Source organism: Hirundo rustica, chromosome 3 (assembly GCF_015227805.2).
Source record: "Hirundo rustica isolate bHirRus1 chromosome 3, bHirRus1.pri.v3, whole genome shotgun sequence".
Lineage (NCBI taxonomy): Eukaryota > Metazoa > Chordata > Aves > Passeriformes > Hirundinidae > Hirundo > Hirundo rustica.
The window spans coordinates 74,414,834-74,432,110 of NC_053452.1; the positions used below are offsets into that span (position 1 = coordinate 74,414,834).

Sequence of the window (17,277 nt, forward strand, 5' to 3'; positions counted from 1 at the left end):
CTGCAGTAATAGTCTAGCTAGGTAAAAGCCTGCAGTCAGACTCTTAAAACTAATGTATGCAGTCATAGTTCAGCAGGAAATAACCAGCAGTCAGAGGCGGCAAGGGAAACCTACAGGAGGAGCTTGCTGCAGCTAGAGTCAGTGAATAGTTGAAGTCAAGAAGGCTAAGCTGTAAAAAAGAGTAAACCAGGGTCTTTTTCATGCTGTGATAAACAAGAAGTCTGTCTCTCAGCTCATTTCTACCCTCTAACAAAAGGGCTGCTGCAACAGATACTGGCAGAAGTCTCCCCACTTCATTTTCAGCCATTATCTGGCATTATTCAGGTCACCCATGAGGCTCATAAGCTACACTTAGAGTCTGCTTTTGAGTCCAGCCAGGCCCCTGCTTTGCTGCAAAAGAATTGGTGACAACCATTTCCATGAATGGCCTCTTTCATTGTAGAGATTGAGCTCAGTATTCAGAAGAAGGCTGTGATGGTAAACAGTGAGACTTAGGTCTACGGTCTTTGGGAGAGCAGTCTTTGTCTTATTTAGAGAACTACACACTAGAATCTGCTGGGAAGCTTCCATGAAGCAGACAAATCTCTGCTTTTACACTGAAGAAATGGCTTGAATAGGGAGGTGTTCACCTTCACTGAAAGCAGTGATGACTTGGCATGATTCAGGAAGTGAGGAAGAAACCGGGAAAGAGAGAGGTAAATTAAAATAAATACTTAAGTTGTAAGCTTTACGTGCTGTTTGTGAAAAATAGTAAAATGTTGTCACTGTGTAGGTTCATGTGAAACGTACTTATTATTCTAAGCAGACTCCCAAGAGAATTTGAATTCTTATGTGGGAATAGTACTCTTTTAATATGAAAATGTAAGCATCATCCTTTTTCGGGAAAAGCTGTAGAAAAATCAGTACTAATGGTACACACATCCAAGTGTTCTTAGAGAGAAACTTGAGGCATGAAAATGTAATGTGTGAAATTATGGAATCTTTCCCAATAGATTTTTAAAAATTCTTATAAATCAGTACCTAGGAAGAGTGCAGAAGATGAAGCAAAATGCACTTACAAACCAAGCTGGTGATGATTGTCTGGGAAAGCAAGAGCAAGAAGTGTGACTCTTAGTAACAGAACAAGTTTATAAGCAGGTAAGAAGGAGGAGGTGTGAAGATCAGTGTCCTGGTTTCACCCAGGACTGAGTTAATTTTTTTAATGGCCAAGAGGGGACCTGGAGGTTATTCTGTACCAAACTCACATCTTTGCTGGGTGCAGGAGGAAGGGAGTGTCTTCTGGGGAGAAGAGGTTCCGTCTGGTCATGTAGGTTCAGCAGAGTAGTCTGGTTACACCAGTTCCAGCAATCATGGGGGAATGGTTCGCCTCTTTCTTGTACCCTGGGTCATTAGTGTTGTTGTTGTTACTGTTTATTTTCTTCCCTTATTGCTGTTTCCAGTAAATTGTTCTTATCTTTACCCATTATCTTCACCTTTTGTGCCTCCAATTCTCCTGTGGGAAGGGGAGAAGCAAGCAAGAAGTTTGTGGTTTGGAGACTCTCAGTGGGGAGCAGTAAACTGGGGAGTATCACCCCTAAACCATGACATACAGCAATGAATGAGAGGGAATTGTGTTCTCAAGCAAGGATCACATAACCTTTTCTTGTCTGTCTTAAGTCTTGCAATGGCTATGAAGAGACAGAAACACTCATTAAATTCTTCCAGTGATTAGTATATGTCATATACACATATTACATGAGTGTAAATTCAGATTCTTTTAATTCTTGTGCATGTAAGTATGATCTAGATATTGGGGAAAATATAGTTTTTATTACTACTGTTATTATTTTATATGAATTAGGTACTGCAGTTTACTTAAGGACTCCTTCACTGATGCACGTAAATAATGGGAATACTAGAGGGAAGGCCTAGTTGTACTGAAATCAGTAACAAAACAACCCCAGTAACTTTTCCCAACATACCTCTATTTGTCCTCTTTCAGGATCGATCCAACAAACAAAGCTAAATTATATTCATTTTATATACAATAAAAAATAATTATTGAGTTGATTCTGGCTCTGTTACCTAATGCCTATTGTCTACAAAAGGAGTTTTCAAGATACTTAGGGAATATGTGTTCTCTGTTCATCAGAAACTTGCTGCTTAAACTAATGTGAATATACTGTATTGAAACAATTATGTCACAGCATGTATTTTTGAGACATATTTTTATTTAGCACAATAAAGATACTAATCAAATAAGATATATAGTCTGCCAAGGCAGCAACTGTGCATAAACAGCCATCAATAATCATAAAATGAGTAATATGCTAGCAACATTTCGCTGAGCAATTAAGGCTCTTACATATGAAGACTTATGAGTACACCAAAGATTTCAGTGATTAGAGCATGTGGTGGGTTGTTATTAAAACTATTAATGTTCAATCTAAATTTTCTTTTTCTTTGTTAGCAGGAAATATTTAGCAGTAAATATTTCCAACAGAAGTAGCTTTATTAAGAGCAGGTAAGGTAATGTATGTGCATCTTACCAAAGGGCTTTACCATCATGTATTTCGTCATAGGAACTTTCAGCACCAATATTTTTAAAAACTTCAAAGTGTAACAGATAAAGACACAAGGCACAGTGAAGCCAAGCTGGGTATAAAGAAGTTGGTTATTTTCCTTAACTTTTTGCTTTCTTTCCAATAACCCATGCTGGAATTAAACATCAGAGGCTGGAATAGCTCTGTCTGAATCAAGTACAATGCACATCTACATTCAGGTAGCCTGAAAGTGTAGAAGTTTTCTCCTTTAGTGGAAGTTCTAATGCTAGAGAGGTTTACTGGCTAAGGTACTGCTGTGTGTGTGTCTCTCTCTCAGAGCCCTGGCTCCATTTTTGCCTCGGCTAGCTTGAGAGAGACAAACCACAGTTGGAAGGATTTTTTCCTCAGGGTTCCAAAGATCCCAGAGCAGCTGTGAACCTTTTCCTTTAGAGAGATCAGGTCCCCTTCGATGGCAAAAGGAATGAGTCTGCCCTTGATCCGGGGGGAATCACGGCTTTATTCAGTCTTTCTCCTGTGGTCTTGCCCCAACAGGGTCCGGAGCCCAGTCCAGTCCCCGTCCCAAGAGAGTGATCCAAGAGTGCTTTTCTTGGCTTTTATCCAGGGGGAAGGGGCTAGAGGCGAGGACAAGCCACTACCCAATCAGAGATAAGGTGGGAGTGGAACAGATTTGGATTACATTCCGGGGTGGGAGAATGGGCGGGGAAAAGGAGCAGGGACAAACTTTGGGATGATACATTTTCCAGGGGAACAGGGGGTACAGAAGAAACCATTACACAACCCAATATAAAAATGAAATACAATATAAACCCAAATAATGTACAACAACAAGGCACAAACTTCAGTACTGTATAGGCGTACACAGAGAGCCTTGCGGTCTGCAGTGACTGTCACCAGGAATTGTATCTGTACACTTTTCTACTGTTACAACTGTTAGAATAAAAAGCAAACGTTATTGCAGACAACTGGTTCTAAACAGAACAAGTCAGAGTTGTAGAAATACTGCAGGGACACACTAATGGATTCATAGTTTTTGTGTACAAGAAGGACCAGCTGTCGTGAAATGTTTATAATGCGATGTAGGGAATTGAACAAGGCACAAAATTCTGTCTGAGCTGCAGTAACAATTTCTAAAATGTTTATAGCCTTGACATGTGTAATTCTTCATGTCTGAATTGGCCTGCCTAGTGCTCTAGACCCAGGATCTTATGTTAGTTCTTCTCTTCACAGATGTATTTTTTTTCCCTGAGAAAGTTTTTATTCATTTGAATAGCAAATTATTGTTGTTAGAGGTAGATCAAGCTACTCATAAAGTCTTTCAGTGGCAAACTTACAGTGCCCAAGAGATTATACTGGGAAGAGCATTCACAGCCCTCTTCCTTAGGCATATGCTGTTCAGAGAAACTGTTGCTCTAGCCCTGTCTGTCTGACCTGCACAGCAGTTCTTGCACCGTACTGTAAATCAGATACATCTAATGCAATAAGTTGAGTATTAACACGATAAAACATGACTTTTAAGAGCTTTTCTGGTTTCTTTTTAAAATCCATTCTCCAAACATGATCTGGTTCCTTTGTTCCTGGTACCTCCAAGCTCATCTGTAGGCGAGTCAAGGGGTGGTGTGGAACTGATCTCTCCTTGCAAGCACTTACCATTCCTTCAGAGTGTTTCTAATTTCCAAACTGTACCTTTAATCAGCATGTTCATGTTTTAAATTTTTGATCACTGGTACAGATATTAGATATCCATAGGTCAAATTGGATCTCTGAAGAACCTCATTGACATTCTGTCATGTGAAAATTCCTATATACAATTAATCTCTTTGATCATTATTGCCTGATTTTAATCTCTTTAATAAATAAAATTCATTTTATAGAGTACTTAATTCCCAATGCCTCACCATATAAATGAAATTTCTGACAGAAGCTTAACTGTGTTATATCAGTGCTGTGTGATGCAGAGTGATTAATCTAAGCTTCATAATGATAATATCATGTTTGTCTGACACGAGCTGTCTTGTATAAATGGATGTTTATTGGCACTGTTCCCAAATTTAGCAGACTACAGGCCATTCAGTCTTGCGAATTCATTTGACATGAAATTTAGCAATACCTGGCAGAGAATAATCTTGATAAAGCAATACAGTCCTTATTTTGTATTCTGTATGCAGTTTTTGCTGTAATGGATGAATAACATACTTAGAATCATCTGAAATCCAGTATATGACTTACAAGAATAAGTGATACTCAAATCATGCATGTTCTAGTCTAGACAGAGCAAATGGAAGTGGTTCACAGGATGAACCAAAAAAATAGAATACTTAAAAGCATTGTATTCTTTACTGGCCTTAAAAATTTGAAATCAATTAATAAGCCTCTTAAGTATCTGTCAGACATTTTTAAACTATTAGAAATTAATTTTTAGAGAGCATTCATCAAATATTTAATGGGTAATAATTTGTCTGACATTTAATTATTTCAGAGCAATCCTCATTTTATTTTTGTTTTACTAATAACATATCTAATATTTGATATGCCATTAAAAAAAACTATACAAATAAAATGAGGATATGTATTCAAATTCATTAGGATATAATATATGTCAAACATATATTGAAGTTTCCTATTTGTTTTATAATTACTATATTTTTTACTTTTGAAAAATATTTGCTAATTATCTCTCAGAGAAGGGAATGAAGCTCTCAGTATTTCTTTCATGGGATATTTTATTCAGTAGGGCTGCTTGAAGGTCAGAGACAAAGTTCACGATAAGATGTGGTCCTAACAATTCACAAGTTAAAGAAAAATGTGTTCTATATAGAGTGATTCCACTGTTTTAATGACTCCTGAGCTGTGGAATTTAGCAATGTTGTTCAGATGGACACTTAGATTTTGGGAATGCCTTTTTACAGAGGGATGTATTGTAAGCAATAGAAAAATATTGCTCAGGTTTCTTAGCAGTATTCCTCAGATATTAAAGTTAAGTGTTAACTGTTGTAAACTGAAATAAAAGGTTGACATGAACAATAGATTTATTTTTGCTGTTGCTGTTGCTGACCTTTAAAAAGGAAAAACACTTGAAGTTTGATGTATATTTCTGTTATTATAATAGTTACTTTTTTATATGTCATTCTAGAAGTTGTATTTGCATAGCTTTAACTTTGTAGTTCTATTTTCAGTTTGATGCTCTATGTAGTTCTGTGTATTGTTTACAGTCTGCTGGGATTTTCTAGTGTTTTTATTATGAATCAGAATGTATAAAATATATGGCTTAGACTGAATTCTGTTATCAACTATATTTCTGAAAATCAGTCTCTTATCCAAGGGTTTCAGACTTCTTGTCTGGTCTCTCAGGCTCTGATAGTTACAGCACTGACGTAACAAGTAACAGTCTTCTGCTATCCTGTGGAAAAATAAAATGGATGTTTTCGCTGCAATCTATAGGTTTGATCATACATTTTTTATCTATCACGAGTGTCAACTTGATATGCAACAATGCTTAGTTTCATCCTGTTTATCACTTAGAAGCCACCTCATGAATATTTGTTCTACTTCCAGAAGCTGCACCACATTAGTAATGGATCTCCTAGAAGAAAAATGGGTTAGCAAGCCTTTTTCTAGGATGATCTCTGAGGTTGCAAATACAGCTGACAGGGGTGCTGATGTTTTTCTTCAAGGAACTGCTAAAAGATGTTTTATGCTTTTGTACAGAACTTCTCAGCTATTTCAGAGTTATTCAGGTTAAAATCAGTAATGGATTTAACCACTGTAAATATAAGATTTAATGCCTTTTCTTACTAATCCTCCATGGAAGTGCTCTGATAAACTCTGGGGTAATGTGTTGCCTATAGCATCCCCTTTCATTGTTGACAAAATTTCCTATTAAATACTAAATGCGTTTAGTAAGATCATTTGAAACTGTTGTCATATTTATAACATGATTAAACTTCGCTCCTTAAATGAAGTTTACCACAGTCTTCCACAAGCTAGTGCAGTCTGCATTCAGTAAATTCAGACCTTAAGGTAAATAAATTTGTTTAAATGTGCTTCAAAATATAGAGACTGAAATTCAAAGTTATACTGTTTAAAAAAATATCTTTAAATGGGCAATTCTCTTTAAATCTAAGACTTCTTCTAAATGACCGATTAAAATATACTGAAACTTCTTTCTCTGTGAGATATGGGAAGAATATTAGGCAAATAAAGTTTCCTTGATGTCAGGCTATGACACTGCTTACTGTAATGAGTAGTTCTAACAAGTTATTTGGTTGTTGCTGCAGTTACAGGGGTTTGCACAGTCAGTAGCAGCATATGTGTATTTTTTTTCTTTTAAAATCAGCATAAATGTAGGTATTACTGTAAACTAACTGATTTAAGTAAGTGAATATATTAAAGGTTTACTACTTTGTCCTACTTCCCTATGCATTCTTAGCTATTTCTTATTCTTACATAAGCATTTGGGATCTCTTTGTCTTCCATGAAATTTTAATTTTATTCTGAGCACTGAGAGAGAAAAGCCACACAACATTTCTTTTTCCTTTGACTGTGAAAAATCTCCTTCAGTTAGCTGCTGGGATGCTTTAACATGTGATCCAGATCAAAAAGTTTGTGATGTCTTTTCCCAGTAGTTACTGATAGCTTCCCTGGATAAGAGGATTTCAACTTGAAATCTCATTCATTGTATCTAGTATATTTGGATATCAAATAGCTATGCTAATTGTAAAGAAACAAATTACAAACTTCTGAGACATTTGGGAGGGAAAAGCAAAAACAAAACCAGTAAAATTGTTTTAATATTCCCAAGTTTGGGGACCAGGACTGCACTCTTTGTAGTTTAGTAGCACAGCCTACTACCTACTTTTCATTTTTGCCAGTGCTTGTTTTCACCATGTGTAATGAAGTTCAGGTCTATATTAAAGATATATGAGGTATCTTGAGAGGATAAAGCTCCCTTTTCTTCATTTTGTTCTGTCATTTAACAGGTCTAAAGGCAGGCATTATCTGGGAAACTACAAATAGTATTCAAGTCAGCACAAGTGCTCTCTGCCCTAGCCCCTTTTCAGCCCAAAGAGCTTGGTTGGTTCAGCCAACAGTTTGCAGCTGCTTTCAATCCTTAGGGATTGTTCCAGGCAGGGGGAAGCAGGTTAATTTACTACTGACCTTTATGATGTCTTGCTTCCTTTTCCAAAATGTGCCCAGTTAGTTCAAGTTTGCAGTGTGTAACCTTATGCAATATGTTCACAGTAAGACTGTAGACAACAATTTTTCAGGCACCTTTTCTGTATAAGATGCACCAAACCATAATGGCAAATGTTTCTGATCACATGCAGTTTTAGTACCTTTGTATGGAAATCACATGCTGACTAGAAAATAGTGTTTAAAGAAATCTTCTCTACTTAGAAATTAATTTATCAGGAAATAATGTAGCTACATTAATTATTAGTAATGAAGAGTAATGATTGAAAAGTTAATAACAATTTGAAAGGTTTCTGCATTGTTCACTGACAGTCAATGCTGTTTGTTGATCAGTTGTACTTTGTATTTCATGGTGATTATATTGTCCTCCAATAGGCTTGATGCTGTTCGGTGATTGACATTCTTTTAGAAAACGTGTTTGATTTCTTCTACAGTAAATAAAGAAAGTAAATTCTGCAAGGTCCGGTGAATTGTACTTGATTTTAGGTTTTTTCCTAGCATCGCACTTGACTTATAAAGGTTCGTCACAGAATACTCTTCTTCAGGGTTGTAAATGAAGGATGCAGTGTGTTGGGTTTTTTAAGTGGTTGGTGACTGCTTTAAAGATTCAGGCCATCAGAGAACACCCTTTGTAGTTGTCTTTACTGAAATAAAATTCAGAACAAAACCTGTAGCTCACAGTTATCCTGTAGAATAAATATGTGTGCTTACTTCTAGAATTGCTTGAGGTTTTTCCTTCAGAGTATCACTGTTAACTGTGTCCCTTTTGCTCCCTGAGGATGCATGTAATTTTTTTTTAAATATACTGTAAAACAATGGATGCATAGGATATTTTTGAACTCTGCTTTTTAAAAAAAATTAAGGGTTTGACCCATAATAATTAAAAAATACATTTTCATAAACATCTAAGTTGACAGAAAACATCATTGCAATTTTGGTAACTATCTCACGCTGTCTCTTTAAAAACATGATTAGAATCTGTGCAAGTACGTAGATTCACCAAGATACATTTAGATCCTTGATTCAGTTTTTCATTTAGAAAGCATGGTTTTATGAACAAATGGAGAAAAATATTATATTTCAGTTCATATTCCTGATTTCATTTATTTTCAAAATGATAGAGCTTTTTCAAACATTAGTTTCATTATGGTTTGATGGAATTGTTTAACTATGTGTTTTGACTATTTCAGTTGTCATCCACTTTCTACTTCCAACTCCTCCAAATAATCATCATGTAGGCAAATTTCATTGGGCTTTTTAACTATTCTTTTAGTTTATTTGCACAAGATATAGAGTTGATCAGAACTGGAAAGAAGTGGTTTTGCACTGAAGCTGGCAATGACATCTAATTAAGATGAACTGGGAAATAATGAATAAAATGGCCACACGCTTTTAAGACTTTTAAATGAAAGAGTAATTAGAAGAAAATATAAGGAGGGAGTGATTTCAGTTGAATCTGCATTCTGGTAATTCCACCTACTGAAATCCAGAGGTGCTTTGGAGAAAACAAAATAAGTTTAAAAAGTAATTAAGCATACTTCTGGAAAGTTGTGGAGATTTATTTTTAGAGGGCTGCCAAATATTTATTGCCATATATTTCTTTCTGTAGTCTTAGTTTTATTGCACATATAGTCAGTCTCTGGTTTTTGTATCTTTTATATCTTTTATGGAAGCCTTGGTATCTGCAAGATTAGTTGTACCTTCTTTTATCTTGGTTGTTTTGAATTCATCTTAAGATCCTTTGAACTGGAAATTTCAAAAGTCAGACAAGAATCAGAAGAATCCCTGCTTGCTGGGAATCATTGTCTTGGAGGAAAGCATTTTGTTGCATAGAGCCACAAACTGCTACCCTTTAGAATTGTCATGGGTTAGTACAGTTTGGTTTTTTAGTTATAGAAAAATGTGAAATAATTCTCCAGGTCAGGACCTGGGAATTGCTTTAGAAGAGACAGAGACCTGTCAGAGGGTTAGTTGGAATATTGGCATCTATTCTGACCACTGAAATTGTTAGCTGCGACTTTGGGAAGTACCCTATAAAACCCTGTGAATTTCTTGTAGGTGGGTCCTTTTTTCTTCTTCTTTTGTCCAGAGACAGACAGGTAACATCGAGCTGGGGCTGCTGCTCCCCCCTTTTCGGGGGCAGCTGGCCTGAGACCTGGCCGGATTCCATCGGCTCCCGGGTGTGGGGAGAAGGAGAGGTTGCTGCTTTGCAACAGCTACTTGCTTCAGACTTCTCTAGAGCAGAGAGAGATCTCTGCTGGGCCCTGATAAGAGCTATGGGCACCATTTGGGCCGAGGCCACCCCGATTTACACTGAGGGGTGGGCTGAGAAGGCATTTATGATCTTGCCTGGGGTTTTTTTGTAATTCCGGACTGCCTGAGTGCTCCGATCTCTGATGTTTCTGTGAGTTCTTCCTCCCTCATCAGCTCAGCCTTGAACATCTAACACCACGAGCTACAGAGAGAGAGACAAAGACTCCGAGCAGATTTAACTCTTTCTTAGCAACATGAAGCTTCCAGAGCTTGGCCCTTCTCTGAGAGAGTAAGGAAAGACAGAGTGAGCATAAAGAACAACAGCATGAAGTCAGTAAAGCAAGAGTGAAAAGACATTAGGATAGAGGGTTGAAGAGTTGGTTGTTTCATTCTTACTTGAGCCATGGAAATGAACTCTATATTTAAGTCATTCCTTTAAATCATGGGAAAGATATGCATTTGGGGAGAGGATTGTTTTAATTTATGTGTAGATTTAAGCAAAGGTGTTTGTGACGAACTAAGTAATATCCTATAAGATGCCTGAACAGAGATAAAGATGAGAAGCTCTCTGCGCCAGTGAAGAAGTGAGAAGATATCTCTGTACCTTAAAGTGAAGAATCCTTTGCTTTAGAGTTATTCATCTTTAAAAGGTGACACCCCAGTATGCAAAAGTCTAAGCAGCTTGGGAAACTGTTCCTGGGAGGGGTCACAAAGGCAGGTTTCTCCAGGCGGTTGTTTTTGTGACAGTTTAAAACCCACAAGAGAACTGTTCTAAGTTGTCAGTGGGATCCATGACTCTAGAAAATACTCTTCCCCTAATGAATTGATGAAAGACTATTATCAGATAGTGAAACTGACTGAAAATTACAAGTTTTGTCTCTTTATGTTGTTTTGTAAGAAAGTGAATAGTTTGTAAGGGGAAGGAAAAGTGTTTTTTGAAGTTTCATTCTGTTTTAGGTTTTTTTCCAACTTTCTTTTTTTTTTCCTATTCTTTTAGTGTATGTTAATAAAACTATTTGTTAATTTTAAAGTTAAGCCTGCTTTGTTTTTCTCCTAGTCTCTCTCCCACAGAAAGAGTAAGTACCAAGACCAAAATTCAGTAAATGTGAAGCCACTACATTAATATGTACAGATACATTGCATCTCACATTTATCAAAGCAGAGTTCGAATTTTGCCTAAATTTGCCGAATCTCTTTTAAACAATTCAATTATTTCAGAAACGTTTTTATTGTTGTATCTAAAGCAACAGAAACTGATTATAAAGCATTTCCCAAAACACATAAAAATCTGAAAACCAGTATTTGATCCCACAACTGAGATTTTTTGAATGAACACCATATAAATATGCATTTGGATACGCATTTCTGCATGTACCGTGTTGTAATTTTTGGCTTATTTGAGTAAAAAACTAGAACTAGAAATTATGTATTATGCTAATGGGAACTAGATTAAAAGCGTCATGTTTTTGACAAGTGTAGAGTATACACAAGCTGGGCATGAACTATAATGAAAACTGGTAGTTAACAAAATCAAGCTTACTGTGTATTGTAAAATGAAAATAAAATTGCTAAAAATATGGAAGGCAGATTTGGAAGTATATAGTCTGTGAGGAGGTGCTGGAAGAGTGCCTACTAGGAAGACAACAGTATTAGGAGACTTGTGAATTTCAGTGCTGAACTATGAATTCTTAAAAACATTAATGTTCCCCATTCCACCTATCAGACCTTCATCTCTGGACAATAACAGTGCAAGCAGATAAAGAATTAATGTTAGCCAGCAAAGCTAAAAAATGAAACATTTTTAAATTTCTAGAACTTGAGAAGCATTAGAACATTGAAACATGTTTGAAGCATTATTGAAAATAGTTATTTGTATGGAAGTTTTGCCACCTCTGAAAGAAAACTACAAATGGGGATTTCAAAATTTTTTGCACAACTCATCTGGTGAGTCTTTTCAGTGACAGAAGGCAGAGATTGTGAAAATGTGAGTCATTGAAACAGATGTGAACATAGGCCAGCTAGCAAATTCCCTAAATATGGGAAGATTTTGATGAAGCTTTGCAAGGGTTCTAAAAAAAAATTAGCAAATTGTCCATATTTCCCAGTAGATACAACAGGACTAAAACCAAAATGAAGTTTTCATAGCTAAAACCAAGTAAAAAACAAACCAAACAAACAACAACAAAAAAAACCTTTTCCCTAAAAATCAAGAAATATCTTCACACAAGAAAAATAAATACTTTTTACGTTTACATGTACGTGTACAGCTGCTGGTTGCCTGAACTCAGCAAGACCTGAAATAATCCACCCTGCACACCAGTAAAATACCTGTGACCAGAAGAGCTTGCAGCATCTTGGTTCTTTGAGGGGCAATGTTTGCTGCTCAGTTTTCACTTCTAGTGGGTCTTTTTTCCCAAATAAGTAAATGTAAGATTTTATCTATTTGAATAAAGATCAGCATTTTTTAAGAAGCCGTGTTGATTTCTGCTAACTACTCCGAGGATTTGTCTTTTTCCATTGGGGATGTTGTATGATTTATGAGTGCTAACACTGTGACATGAAACTTGATTCTGCTGTCATTGTTGCTGTGTTTAAGGTTATGACCTCTAGTTAGTAATTAATGTGCTAAGGATTCCTCTCTGTCTTTTTTTCTTTTTCTAAGACAAAAACTGTGACTTGCACATTTGGAAGTTCTAAAATATTGAGAACTGCTGACAACACGCTAAAAACCTAGTACAGGAGGACAAGCCCTGAGGTTCTTGAATTTGGAGTACCAAAAGCATTGCAAAAGCCTTTCAAAACTCTTCGTAATAGTAATAATAAAATCTGGAGAATCAAAGGCCATTGCATCAAGGATGAAAAATGATGCACATTTTCTTTCTGTGAGGGTACCTCTGGCTTTGATATGCATGAATTTTCTAATCACATGTAGAATTCTAGGGCAAAGTCTTTGATTCTAGCGATCACTTTTTCCAAGTATCGTGCTCTGTATATTTATCAAGGACAACAATCTGAAATCTGAAGTGTTTGAAAACGTTAATATTGTATTTCCCTGCTTTCATTTAAACTGTAGTATTGCTGAATAATTGAACAGAGTCCTATCTGGTTTACAGTTGAAGGATCTCATTGGAAAACATACTAAAACTAATGGAAAATAGGCTGTTGGCTTTGGAGTAAGCCCTGAGGAGACAACTTAATACAGCACAAAATCGTGTTTCATAGAGAAAACACAACACAGTGTTTAACTTTCTGCAGAGGTGGATATTCTGCAAGCTTCTGGAACTGAAAGCAATAAGAAAATGCAAATTTGCCCCAGTGATTCAGGGATTTAAAACACTTTTATAGATACACCAGTATTCCTTATAATTCTTTCAATGATCCCTTACACTCAGAAATTACTTTCTGGACTTTTGTTTGATTGTTATAGCTTAGTTTAAAAGTGTTTACACTGCCTAGTAACATTGAAAACGTACCCAGTTTCTTCCTCCATTGGCCTGTAGTTACAAAACAGCTGTAATAGCTATTTTCAGGTATTCCCTTAGATTTTGTTCTCTGAGGGGGCATATTCCTTGAAGTAACTACTAAGATCTCTTGTCTAAGGAAAATATCCAAGATGATTGTCCTAAGAGACTCCTGTACTTTTCAGAGTGTTATACAGTTCATTCAGTATCACATATTTACTGCGTGCGGTCAGATTAACTGAGTTGGCAGTCATAGCTCTATTTCTTAATTTTTCCTACCTGTTCCAATTTCTTTAAATTTCAGATTTTCACACTTGATAGGAAAAGATATTGAATGAAAACAGATATTTTCATAACAGAATTAAAGGGTGAAAGATTGCCAGAAAAACCCACAACTATTAATAAGCCTGTAAAAGGAAAAATTAAGAAAATAAAATGATAGTTAACAACTAAAGAATATAACTAGAGCATATCAGAAAAAAAGGAGCTCTGTGGGATTCTGTTGAAGTACAAATTTGTGTTCTATGTAGAAGCTTCATAGTTTTCATCATGAAATGGAACTAGTATTGATAAATAGTTGAGAAAGAATTTAGTCAAAAGCAGTATATGAGGTTTTTGCAGTTATGTATATATAAATTTGAACTATCCAAAAGGCTTCGGTTTTGGGAGAAACAGGAAAACGATGTTCTTATAGATTGAGCCTAGAAACCTATTTGTTAGAATTTAAGATCTCTTCAAAGTATTTTCCTAGTGTGGAAATGAATGTGTCCTAAAATAAGGGGGTGAAACATATTTGTTACAATTTTAAGAAAGCAACGCAAATCAAGATTATTCCATTTTTTGAGTCATGGTTTTCAATCGTGAGTATTGAGAGCCACCTTGTGGCCCTGTCTTTTAATGCACATAAATGATGCTGATTTTATGGTCGGTAAAGACCCTTGATCCTTGTTTTACTTCTGAGAATTTTGATGACTGAGAATTAAAATATGTTCTACTTCCAGGCATTTGCCTGAGGTGCAGCTCTCTTCTTGACCTGAAAGATAGTTTCTTTACATTTTTATGGAATTTCTGAGATAATTTTTTCCTTATTCACTTCTTTAGTCTTTCCTTTTTCCTTTCTTGCATCCGTTAATAAATGATATTATAAAATGCAGGACAGGTAAGATACTAGTGTAATAATTATAATGCATTATGTACTTTTATAGTACATATACATATTTATGTGCAGTAATATAATACCGACTGCATTCATTTTTTCTTAATAGATATAAAATTTCTTCAACAATGCCGATTTTAGGAAGCTTAAAAAATTGACAGTTTGAAGCATTTATTTCTCTATGTCTGTTAATCATTGTTTTGATTAGCAGAATAACACCTAATAGTAAATACGAAAAATCAATATCTGTATCTTTCAATCTGTATTCCCCTTTATAAAATATATGTATGAAATTAGCTTTAGGCATCAGAACAGGGATTAGTTGGAGAAAATGCATGAGGATTAATTGGTTACACTTGAACACAGATTTGCCAAATGGCTTTATGAGTTTCTGTCTTTTTCTGAGGGATAAATGTCAGCTCTTTTTTATTTCTTCTTTGTTTGTTTGTTTGTTTGTTTGCAAAGGGGCTGATGTAAATATGGCAAATAATCAGTTAAAGCCATAATCTAGATTTCCTTGAGTTCAGTTTTCTGTTCTGTAATATAAATAATACACTGTATTTAATGGTAATGGTGGAGAGTGAAAGGGGGACAATACTCTAGAAAGGGATTTTGGGGGGCTAGGAATGAAATTCCTCATAAAGTTTATATTTACTTCTGGTATTAATGGAAATCTCTTTTCCCCTATGACTGAATTTATACTCAGGAATTTCAGACAACTTTGGGATTCCACAGTCAACTCATTTTATCTAACGCAAAAAAGTCTGGAATTTTGCTCTCAAATTAAAAATTAAACCAATAACTGTAGAATATTGCACAGATAAGAAAAAAATCACTTAACATCTCTTATCCCATTTCATCTTAGGGAAAATTGAGATTTTAATCCCATTATTTGTCTGACAACAGTTTGGGAACATTTCAGTTGGAATATGTCCTTATCAGCTTTGTCACATGGAGAAAAACTGGTTTTTGTCATACTTCCAAGTGGCATTGAAAGACCTGTACTGAGTCTGATGATGCCAGACTGTGAATTTATGCATCTGTTTGTCCATCACAAAGGAAGGGCTATAGGAATGTAATTTTGGGGTTCCATAAATTTGGGGGTTCTAACAAGTCTGAAGTGAGTTTGTGATAAATAATGTCCCCTGATTAAGTTGCCGTTGTCATCAATAGAAAGAATGTGAAGTCTCCATTCCTATTTTTACTGTGACATTCCTTAGTTCTGTTATGTTCAACATTTAAAATGTAGGATGCTCTGATTAATTTTAATGTATGAGTGTCAGAATAAGCAGAGATTAGTGTGAAGGCAGATAATTTAAGTTCCAATTTATTTGGAATATTGAGTGATAATTAAGAGCTATTAGTGGTATGTGCCATCTGGGAGTGTTGGGAAAATGCCACCTGAGTCAGTTACAATAGAAATTTGTTGCAATGAAAAGTTATTTGAGGGTCTCATTTGTCTTTTATTCTTTCCAGGATAATTCTTGTTCATTAGTCTAAATTTGAAACATGGGGTGCTTTTCCGGCTAAAATTATAGCACACGGGTTTTGGGAGACTGCACATGGTAACTACAAATGTGTGATGTGTCTGAGCTGCTGTTGTAGTTGGTGAAGTCAGTGCACTTCAGGCAGTGGAGCCAAGAGGATGCCTGAGTTCATCCACGAGCAGACTTGGGGGAGAGCTGAAGCCCTGCACAGGCTCTGCTGCCTGACTCCCACTGACTGTGCAGGGTGCTCAGACTCCTCCTGCACATGTGCAGATCTCTGTGTAGGCATCTGCAGAGTTTTAATCTCAAACTGAACCCTGCCATATCAAGCTGATGTCAAGTGGCCTGTCTCAAACAGTCACAGAGTTACTTAGAGATATTGCTCTGCACCAGACACCATTAGCCAGCGCTCTTACCTTCCATACTGTCAGCCTGCAGATTAAGTAAGGATGATGGGACTGACTGCTTATCTTAAATGATGCCTTCTCAAAGAAGAAATAGAGTAGGGAGTATGTTCTAGGTTGATCTCAAGAATGAAAGTGCTATGCCAAGAATTTTAAGTTATCAGTCCGTTTCTATAGGTATTATCAGAAAGACTGATAGTATTATAGAAAACAAGCTCAGTAGGTTTCCCTCTAGCAAGGAAACTGGTCACTGGGGTTAGCAGAGATACAACCAGTGTTACAGGTAAGCATAGCCCCTCTTTCCATTCCATGTAAAATTTCTTTGACAACAGAACTAGCAATTCCATACTTGGAGCTCAAAAATCAATTAAAAAAAAAATTAGCTGATATCCAAACATAAAATTACCAGGAGGCGATACCTTTGTTGAATAACTTCTGACAATTAGACTGGAATTCACAAAGTAAAATATTTTTAGATACGTAAACCAATTCCTAAAGGTAAGTGATGATATGGTATCCAGCTTTGCCTTGCAGTGTGAGTATGAGCCTGCAACGTGCCCAGGTGGCCAAGAAGGCATCGTGCCCTGTATCAGCAATAGTGTGGCCAGCAGGACCCCTGTACTCACACCCCTCAGATCCCAAGTTCAGTTTTGGGCCCCTCCTTACGGGAAGGACACTGAGCGAGTGCTGGAGTGAGTTCAGAGAAGGGCAGCAGACTTGGTGAGGGGTCTGGAGCAAAAGTCATATAAGGAGCAGCTGAGGGAGCTGGAGTTGGTCAGTCTG

The 17,277-nt window shown here is 36.3% G+C and overlaps 1 protein-coding gene and 1 long non-coding RNA gene across 5 annotated transcripts in view; both read left to right on the forward strand.

The window, feature by feature from the left end:
• ASCC3 (activating signal cointegrator 1 complex subunit 3) overlaps positions 1 to 17,277 on the forward strand; it is a 254,871-nt gene that overhangs the window by 128,206 nt on the left and 109,388 nt on the right. The gene's annotated exons all lie outside the window — the stretch shown is intronic.
• LOC120750311 (uncharacterized) lies at positions 521 to 1,604 on the forward strand. The gene is made up of 3 exons (XR_005699946.1): positions 521 to 695; positions 1,018 to 1,137; positions 1,503 to 1,604. It is a non-coding gene; the product is annotated as an uncharacterized LOC120750311 (long non-coding RNA).